The sequence below is a fragment of the Sorex fumeus genome, unplaced genomic scaffold, assembly GCF_029834395.1.
Source record: "Sorex fumeus unplaced genomic scaffold, SorFum_2.1 ptg000122l, whole genome shotgun sequence".
In the NCBI taxonomy this organism is placed as follows: domain Eukaryota; kingdom Metazoa; phylum Chordata; class Mammalia; order Eulipotyphla; family Soricidae; genus Sorex; species Sorex fumeus.
In genome coordinates, this window is record NW_026606179.1 from 21,454,120 (window position 1) to 21,464,696 (window position 10,577).

Below are 10,577 nucleotides of genomic sequence, written 5' to 3' on the forward strand. Positions count from 1 at the left end.
GCTGTGTGCAAGGCAAATGCCCTACCGCTGTGCTATCGCTCCAGCCCAGAGAATCATATATGGTGCCGGGGATGAAGCTTGGGGTGGATGCTTGTAAGGCTAGCACCTTATCCAGCTAACTTTCTCTCTGTCTGCCCGCAATCAATCTTTATTTTTAAAGCTAAGTGGTAGAGTCCATGCCTCACCCATGTGGCTTTAGCCCTGGTACTGCACCACCAACCTAGCAAGAATGTCTGACTTTTCTCAGTCTGATGCCTGAGTTGCTAAATTCAAGCGATCATTTACAGTGGTCTTTAATGCTTCAGAACATTCAGTATAGAGTCAATTCCATTTCTCAGCTGTATATACAATGAAACTTAAAACCTATACCTATACAATAAGTCCAGAGAGATAGTACAATAGGTAGAGTACTTGCCTTGCACACAGTAGACCCAGGTTTGTAGACCCGGGTTTGATCCCTAGGACCCTGAGTCTACCAGAAATGACACCTGAATGCAGTGCCAGGAGTAAGCCCTGAGCACCACTGGGTGTGGCCCCCAAACAACACAAAACAACAAAAAACTGTCTAGATAACACCTACACACAAATGTTCACGGCAGAATTGTTCACAAGAACCGAGAACTGAAAGAAACTCTGAGCTCTTTTCGTTAGGAGGATCAGCATAGTGGGGTTTATTCAAGGGAAGGGGACGTCATTCCACCACAAATAGGAGTGAACTCAGTGGTCACAGGGTGTAGGGAACGGGGAGGACTGGCCGCTCAGGGGAGGAAGGCTCATGCAGGGCCACAGGTGTCTGATTCCACGTCTCGTCTCGAAGTGCATGAAAGCGTAAAGGGACAGAGAACAACTAATTGCCAGGGATTAGGAGCGGAGGGAGCAGGAGTGAGCGCCTCTGGGGAAAATGATGAAAATGAGAGCGGGGCGGTGACGGCAAACTCTGCTGAAAACCACGGAGTCATTCTCCTTCAGACAGTGACTAGAAGATGTGTGATTTAGATCTTAATAAACTATTTTTTCTGTTTTGCTATATTTTGCTTTTGGGGCCCTACCCAGCAGTGATCAAGGCTTATACCTGGCTTTAAGCAATCACTCACTGCTGGTGGGACTCAGGGTCCATATGGGGTGCAGAAAATTGAACCTGGGCCAGGGGATCAAACCTGGGTTGGCCTTACGCTCTGTACTATCTCTCCAGCCCTTTGTCTTTATTTTGGGAGCCACACTGAGTGGTGCACAGGCTCATCTAGGTACTCCTGGTTCTGTGCTCAGGGATCACTCTGGTAGGGTTCAAAAGGATATATACAGTGTTGGGGATGAAAGCTGGGCTGGCCATAAGGTGAGCATAAGACTTGCTAAACTACATCGCTGCTCCAAACTATTTTTTGTTTGTTTGTTTGTTTTTGGGCCACACTAGGTGCTGCTCAGGGATTACTCCTGGCTCTATGTTCAATCCTGGCAGTGATTGAGGGACCATATGAGATGCTGAGGATCAAAGTCAGGTCGGCCATGTGCAAAGCCATATGGGGTGCCAGGGATCAAACCTGGGTTGGCCCATGTAAAGCAAGTGCCTTACCTGCTGTACTATCTCTCTGGACCCCTATATATATGTATTAAATTTAAATTTATTTTTTTTCTTTTTGCATCAAACCCAGCAGTACTTAGTACTTATTCCTGGCTCTGCATTCAGGGATCATTCCTGGTGGGGCTCAGGGGACCCTGTGGAGTGCTGGGGATAGAACCTGGGTTGGTTGCATGCAAAGCAAACGATTCATGTGCTGTTCTATTGCTTCTGGCTTCTCAAACAATATTTTTAATGAGAAAAACAAGTTTGGTACTTGCAGGAGGTATGTGTATGTGTGTATGTGTGTGTATGTGTGTGTGTGTGTGTGTGTGAACTAAACAACCTGTAACAATGCAATTGTTCCACCTCCAAGACTCTGAGCACCTCTAGGCCCCTATATGCTCCTGTGTGCCACGTGCTGTTCTCTGGTCTTTGCCTCTGGCAATCCTCATGCTCACTGCTGCTAGAGCCCAGGAAAACAGCCCGGGTCCATGTGTACACAGCGCCCTGTGAGGCCTCAAACCCCACGCTGAGAGCAGAGCTGCCAACCAGTCACCTCCTCTCTGTACTTGGAGTCTCCTCCTTGGCCTCTGTATTTTCCCTGCCCAGACCCCGGGTGGTTCCCCAGAACCATCCTGCTAACATCAGAGCCTGACCCTGTCCTTCTTCAGTGCAAACCCTCGGCCCAGACAGAGTTGGTCCAAGACCCCTCAGTCCCACCTGACCCCCTGTCTGACTTTAGCTCCTTTCTCTCCCATCTGCTGACCCTCCGAGTCTTCAGAATAATGGGGGGCTCCCACCTTGGGGTCTTGGCTCTGCTGTTGTCTGCTTTGAGTCCCCAGTCCTTCCATATACTCTTGGCTTTCTCACCCACAAACTCTAGGGCTCTGTACATGGGGCATGACTCATGGAACCCTTTCCCAGTCACCCGTTTAGACCATCCCATCTTCTCTCTTCTCCAGTTCCACTGTCTATGTCTTCACACTGCCCACCATCAACCGATGTGCTTTCTGTCCAGATTCCCTGCGCCAAGTGTGACCTCTCCATGAAGAGTGATTTTGATCTAGCTCCATGCAGTGGCCCAGTGCCTAGGACAGGCGTGGCACCGAACAGGGAGTCAGTAAATATTTGTTGAATGAAAGAAGTGGTGGAAGAGAGGAAAGTTAAAACCAGAGAAGATGCTGTATCCAAGAGGGGGCCTGGTCCTCACCCCAACATAGATGTGTGGGGGCTCCCAGACATCAACAAGCAAGTCTTGGGAACTAGTGGAAACTCAACGAACTTTGTTCAATTCTGTCACTCTCTGCCCAGAGCGAGCATCAGAACCCACAGGCAAAGTGCTTGTCCTCTCAGTTCTCAGTCTTTCCACCTCAGATGTGCAGTCTGATCTTCTGACCTGGCTTACAGAGCGGAGGTTCCCACGACCCCAGGATCATGTCAGAGCCATTTGCCAGAGTATCTCACTATGCAGTTTCAGGAAGCCCGTAGCCTCATCAGATCACTGGTTATGACAAAGGGGACTGTGGTGGTGCATCATAGCCAGGTGAAGGCATGAGAGGGAGGATCCTAACCAAGGAACTTCTAGTTCCTGGGGATTATGCCAGCATGTTGGCATGTGGAAGCATCTGGTTCTCCAACCGGGAAGCTCTCTGGACCTTCCCCCTCTGTTTTTTTTTTTTTTTATTTTTTATGGAGGCTTCATTTCTGGGATGCAGTTGATCAAATACTGAACTCAGACTTCGGCTCCTTGTTTTCCTCTTCCTGCGGGAAGTTTTAGAGGTGAACTTCCAATTCTCTAATCATTTGGTTGGTTCCCCAGTCCCTTTCCTTTCATGCTCACCTCATTCTCATACTTCTTCCTGTCTACTTGGGGGACTGTTGGGGGATTGTGCCCAGGATGTCATGTTTGCAAATCATGTGCTTCACCAATGGACCTACAGCCCTTCTGCTTTCAATGTTTAGGAATGTCTCAAGGATTTCAGGGACTATAACCCAGAAACTGTGGATGAGATTTCAATTTATTTTAAGAATTAAATTTGGGGGCTGGAGGGGGCACTGGAACAATAGCAGGGCATTTACCTTGCATGTGGCCGACCAAGGTTCGATTCCCAGCATCCCATATGGTCCCCTGAGCACTGCCAGGGGTAATTCCTGAGTACAGAGCCAGGAGTAACCCTGAGCATCACCGGGTGTGACCCAAAAAGCAAAAAAAAATTGGGGGGCTGGAGTGGTAGGACAGCAGGTAGGGTATTGCATGCAGCTGATCTGGGTTTGATCCCTGATATCCCACATGGTTCCCTGGTGAGCCTTCCAGGAGTGATTCTGAACACAGAACTATGAGTAATCCCCGAGCACCACTGGATGAGGAGGCTCCAACCCCCCCCCCCCCCAAAAAAAAGAATTAAATTAGGGCCAAAGCGATAGTACAGCAGGTAGGACATTTGCCTTGCATGCAGTCAACCTGGGTTCAATCCCCGGCATTTTACATAGTCCCCCAAGCACAGTCAGAGTAATTCCTGAGTGTAGAGCCAAGAGTAACCCCTGAGCATTGCAGGGTGTGACCCCTTAAAAATTAATTAATTAAAAATATTAAGTGAGACATAGATTTTGGTCATCCAAATGAGCAAAACAGTCATAGTACAAGTACCACATAAATTGTTAGATTTGTGTGTGACATTATGGACCAGAACAAAGTCAGCAAGGCAGGGCAGGATAAAAAGCTCTTTGGGGTCACACAGACCTGGGCCCGAGGCTCACAGCTGTTTCTCCTGACCATTTCACATGGGATGATGTGTATGTATAATGGTTAATCACTCTGGTCTTGGGACCTTCTTTGTCAAATGGAAACATGTACCTCCCCGAGGGCACAGCTAGGATTAAATGAGATCAGGCCTGGCAAAGTAGCCTGCCTTCTATTTGGTTCACAACAGGTATTTCTTTACGTTCCAAGATGGATTTCAGGTGACCATGGCCCAGAGATGTCAGAGAGAAGTTTCCCTGAAAGGCAAAAGGTGAAGGAATCTGGGTGGTTTGAGAATATGGTTTTGCACCACTGAGTCACAGAGGGAGAAACGAGCTCTCTTCTGGCTTTTCCTTGAAACCTTATGATGATGGGAAGAGGAGGAAGATGCAGTCCAGTGTGCCCTGAGCATCCCTCATGCTGCTGCCCCTTCTTAACAGACGAGATCGGGGGCGTTCAGGGTGGTATGGCCGTAGACTGCTGCCCCTTCTTAACAGAGAGGACAGGAAGTGCAGCAGGAAAGATGCGAGAGCCTGGCTAGCTTCTGTGCTTTGTTTTGGTACCTCACCTGTACGAGAAAGTGATGGAGACTTTCCACTTTGAGCAGTGATACATATCATTCTCTGGAACTATACTCGAGAAAGGGAATTGGCTTAAAGAAAACGCTTAGCAAAGAGAGAAGGGAGAGGGCAGATGCCCGCCGTGGTGAAGGTGGTGCCTTGGGGGGCTGGGAGGGAGATGCCTTGAGTTAACTAGATCATCTGTTGCCCTGTACAGGTCCTGCCTGTGCATGTGGGGTCAGTGGGCTCAGGTATCACCAATCCCATAGAGTGGACTCCCGCTTGCCTTCATGTGGTTTCAGGACAAAGTCCAGACGAATCTGTTTTGTCTGTTTTTGTTCTGGGGTCACACCTGGGAGGTGCCCAGGGCTTATTGCTGGCTCTGCACTCAGGGATCACTCCTAATGGGGCTCAGGGGACCATATGGGATTCTGAGGATTGAAGCTGGGTCAGCCGTGAGCAAGGCAAGCGCCCTACCCTCTGTACAGTCTCTCTAACCCCAACCCAAATCACTTCTGTCCACTGACAATGGATGCTTTGAGAGCAGGGGAAGGCGTGGGACACCCAGATGACAGCGTTCAGGCCAGGGCTCAGGAGTGAGGCATGCCTGGACTTGGTGCTCCACTTTCTTGTCATGTCCTCTCTCTGAGCCTTGAGTTCCCAGTCTCAGAGTGGAGGAACAATCAAGTCTCTCTCCCAAGTGGCCTGAGGCCTCTCTGGTGCTTGGTCCAGCGCAACTGGACACATGGAAAGCACTGGCTGCTCTGGAGCGGCTCTTCTCTCATGACTGCCATTATTATGCCATGATTACGGTTGTCATTAAAAGAGTCAGAGACGGAATAACAGGGAGGGAGGAGCTGAGGAAGACAGGCCGGGGCTGTGTTTACGCGGTAAAGGCATTGGATGTTACAAGCCGGGGTGCGGGTGTGGGGAGGTGGAGAGAGACTAACTGAGAGACATTGGGAAAGGCAGACGGAAACTGGCCCCTCCTAACTGGGTGATGAGTCCCAGTGATACAGCCAGGTGCCAAGTGGGAGGACCCGGGACTCAGGGAGCCAGACACAATCCCCTGGCAGGGCAAAGCCGAGATTTGGGGAGAATAGGGAACTCTGCATGGAGAGCGGGAGAAGTGTCTCCCCCAAGGGATGGCCCAGGGCACCTGCCCTGGTGCTGAACCCCTGCCCTGGCCCAGCCTGTGGAGCTGTGGGGCCCCTGGGGAGCGGGGTGGGGGGGTACTGGGTGGGGTGAGCCGGTGCGCTGCTCTGCCGGGTGAACAGGATGGGTACCTGGGTCAGCGCTCCCTCCCTGCCTCTCGCCCTCCCACTCTTTCCCTGGGGGTGCGGGCCCGCCCAGCTCCCTTGCCCCGTACCCCACCCAGTTTTCTCAGCCAAGAGCTGCCCAGGGAGGCTGCTACTTCCTCCCCGATGCCTGAGGTCTGTAGGGACCTGAGGAGTCCCAGGCTCTGTGTGAGCCGGAAGGTGTATTTCAAAGGCTGCCCCCTTTGAGGCGATGGGGGGGGGGGGACAGGGAACAGAGGATGTCAAGGACAAAGGCCATGATGCCCTGAGATGGTGTCATGCCCTAGGGCATGACACTGAGATGGAAAGATCCAGAATGGACACCAGCATCACCATCTGGGGGCTCCCTTGTTCTTCCACCCCCACCAGGCTGGCTGGGGAGGCTCCCCCCTCTCTTCCCTGCTGGGGTTGCCTGTCCAGGGGAGGAGGCATCCCTGGCTGGAGTCTGGTCTGTGAATCTTCTCTCAAAGTCCCTGCACCTCGCCGTTCCCAGGAGACACCAAGGGCTTATCTCCTCAGATGCCCCCACCTCCACCCTGCGCCCCAAATTCCTGTGGTTGGGAAATGGCGACACTTTTGCATCCATTTCGCCCTCCCGCCCCGATGCCGTGCACGCGGGTTCCCTCTCTGTTTCGTCACAGCCTCCTAAACTCTCAATTACAGCTCATTACCCTATCGGAGGGGTGGCTGGCTTGAGTCACTCTGCAGGGAGGGACTCCGGTGGCCCAGCCCTGTCACCTTCTCCCAAGCGACAGTATAAGGAGTAGTGGCAGCAGGACAGCTCTGGGCAGGCCAGGGTGTCTGGGAAAGGAGCAAGAAGGCGGCAGGGCTCGAGGGAGGGAGAAGTCGGGAGAGAGAAAGCAGAGGGCATCACATAGAGGCAGAGAAAGGACAGAGACGCCGGGTCAAGTGGGGAGAGAGAAAGGGACCGAGCCCCGAGATGAAGTTTCAGGGCTCCCTGGCCTGCCTCCTGCTGGCCCTGTGCCTGCGCAGTGGGGGGGCCGGCCCTCTGCCCAGTGGCGGGCAGGGTGCTGGGGCTGCCTTGGGGGAGGCTGCCGGCGAAGGGGCTGAAGTGAGGGGGGCCGTGGACCCTGCCCTTGGCGAGGTGATCAACCGGGGTGTTGAGGAAGCAGTGCATGCCCTGGGGAGTGAGGCTGGCAGAAAGGCTGAGGAGCTTCTTCGGCAGGGAGCAGGCTTTGCCCACAATGCCTGGCAGGGCCTGCCTGGTGGCAACGGCGTTTGGGTGAGTAGGACTTGAGGGTGCGAGTGGGGGGCGGAGAGTGGGTTGCAAAGATGCTTGGGTCTCTTTCTAGGGCGTCTGGGGGCCTTTTGCGTCTCTGCTCTGCATCCCTCCTGACACCTAGCCAGGCTCTCCCTGCCTCTTCCTGTGCCCTCATCTGACCCCCCCTTCCTTTGCGGCTCTGCCTGTCCCGCCCTGCACATACTAAGGACAGTCATTCATCCTTGCAGGGAACTTCTGGGGGACATAACCTGCAAGGAAGCCTCAATGGAATCCACAGCCAGGGCAACCCCAGCCCACCTGGGACTCCCTGGGGCCAGGGCAATCCTGGAGGTCCTGGGGCTCCCTGGGGCCAGGGCTACCCTGGGGGTCCTGGGAACCCTTGGGGTCAGAGCTATCCCGGGGGTCCTGGGGCTCCCTGGGGCCAGGGCTCTCCTGGGGGTCCCGGAGCTCCCTGGGGCCAGGGGTCCTTCGGCGGCCCAAACAGCAACTTTGGAGGTAACCCTCAGGGAGGCGCCTGGGGTCAAGCAGGCAACGCAGGAGGGTCCTACCACTTGGGGCCCAATGCACAGGTAAAGTAGCCCGACCCTGAGGTCTGACCCCCCACACCTGCCATTCATCCGTTCTTCCATCCGATTCTCCAACTGACTCTCGCCTCCCTCTGCAGGGAGCTGTGGCCCAGCCTGGCTATGGCGCTGTGAGGGGCAGCGGCAACTCCAACAACGAGGTGAGAGCCAAGTGTCTGGGTGTGAGCACTGGAAGGGGGGCAGAGGAGGGATGGGGTGCTGAAAAGAGGGATGTGGGGAGGGAGAGCAGGGAGCCTCAGGGCTCTGGCTGAAGCCCCTGGCCATCTTCTCCCCACACAGTGCACCAACCCTCCGCCCTCTGGAGGCTCCAGCGACTCGGGGGTAAGAGGAGGAAGGAGCCCAGCGAGCGAGCCAGCGGGCGGCGGCTCTTTCCCAGAGGATGCGGGGTGCGGTCGGGGTCTCCTCAGCCTTGATCCCGGCATCGCTCTCGTCCTGCCCCTCAGGGCAGCCATGGCAACGGTGGCGGCAGCGGCGGCAACGGTGGCAGCCAAGGCAATGGTGGCGGCAACAACGGTGGCAGTGGCAGCAACAGTGGTCGCGGCAACAACGGTGGTGGCAGCAGCTACGACAGCAGCAGCTACGGGAGCAGCAACAATGGGGGCGGAAACAATGGGGGCGGCAGCGGCAGCGGTAACAGCGGCGGCAGCGACAGCCACAACGGTGGCGGCAATGGTTCTGGCTCCAACTCTGTGAGTCCCCCCACTCCACAGTCCCTACTGAAGGTGGGGGGGGGGTTGGAACTGAGGCCCTTTGGGAAGGAGGCACACTAAAGAGTTGTCCCCCGCTGGGGCAAGGGGGCACCCCTTCACCCCCACCCCACACCATCAGGTGCTTAGAATTTCCCGGGAGATGTGGCCCACCCCGTGCTCACTTTCCTCCTTCCCTTTGCACAGTACTTCCCTCCTCTGTCTCCTGTGTGTGTGTGTGTGTGTGTGTGTGTGTGTGTGTGTGTGTGTGTGTATTATGGGCTGGTGGAGGGTGGGGCAGAGCACAGGGCTCCTAAGGGGTCTCCTGCACCCTGCTGCCTACACGAGGCCCAGGCCAAACCAGGCTGAGAGGGTCAGGCAGCCCGAGAGGTGAAGCTCTGATTAGGGCTGAGAAGGTCAGGCCAGAGGACGGAAGCCACTAGAACAGGCCAAATTATATGAACTCCTTAAAGGCATTGCTCCCTGTTTACCCGAGTCCACCCCGGCACCTAGGAATGACCCTTAGACAATTCTAGAAATTTAGGAGTGGAGGATGGAGAGAGAGTGTAGGGGTTAAAGAGAGTGCACTGTGTTTGTTTGGAGTCTACCATGTTTCGAATCCCCAATACCACATAAGGCTTTCCCTCCCCCCCCGCAACCTCAGCTAAGCACATCCAAGGGGTCACTTCTGAGCACAGAGCCAGGAATAGCTTTCGAGCACTGCTGGGTGTGGCCCCCAGTTCATCCCCCGCTCCGAAAAAGAGAAAATTCTAGAACTGTTTTATCAAAGCAACTATAGAATCCCAAGTAAGGACTTTAGGAAATCCTTCCCCTTTTTGGATTCCCAGGAGAGGGTGAGAGGGCAGGGGTGAGGTGAGAGGAGGCCTTACCCCCTAATCTCCCCCCCCCATGCATGCAGGGGAGGTTAGGGGGCAGCAGCTGGGATTCCAGAATTGTCCCATGTTTTCAAATGCCCTTGGCCCTGCCTGGCCTCCTCCATCAAGCTTGAGGAGCAGGTTAGAGGTTGGGGGGAAGAGGTGCCAAGGTCAGGGCTCCCTTGGGAACAATTTTGTTGGGGGACCAGAGCGATAGCACAGGGATTAAGGCACAGGCCTTGCGTGTCATGTGGCCCACCCATATGGCTTGGTTCCCTGCATGGCGTTGTTCCCTGAGCACCCCGGGGCCCCAGATGGACTCTTGCTCTCCCTCACAGGGCTCCAATTCTGGCTCTTCCTCGGGCAGCAACGGCGGCAACGATGGTGGAAACATACCTGGGGTGAGTGTCTGAGGAATGACCCCTTGCACAGGTCTCCCCCAAACTGTGCCGGGTGATGGGAGAGGGAGAGGGGACGTTGAGGGTGGCAGTGGACAGCTGTCAGGGTGAAAGAGACGAGTCCTATAAAAACGCTCCAATGAGGAGTCAAAGTGACAGTACAGCGAGGAGGGCACTTGCCTTGCACGTGGCCAACCCGTGTCCGTATCCCCGGCACCCCATATGGTCCCCCCAGCACCTCCAGGAATGATCCCTGAGCACTGGGCCGGGAGTAAGCCCTGAGCATCACCGAGGTCTCAAAACAAACAGCAGCAAAAACTTTGTAAAAACAAAAGGCTGTAATGTGGGGGCGGCGGGCGGACGGGGACTGGCATTGGGGCTGGGTGGGAACTGAGGAAGTCTCCCCGCTCTGTCCTGCAGTGTGAGAACCCAGAGAACGAAGTTCGTGTGTTTGGAGGATCTGGGGGTCAGGTGAGTGCCAGACCGGGGGTGTCTCCAGCTGAGCCTGCTCCTCTGACTCGGCAGCTAATGCTAAGCGTGGCCTCCAGCCCAGTGTGGGGGGACATGTACCATCCAGGGCCACAAAACGAAACATACAAACACACACACACACACACACACACACACACACACAC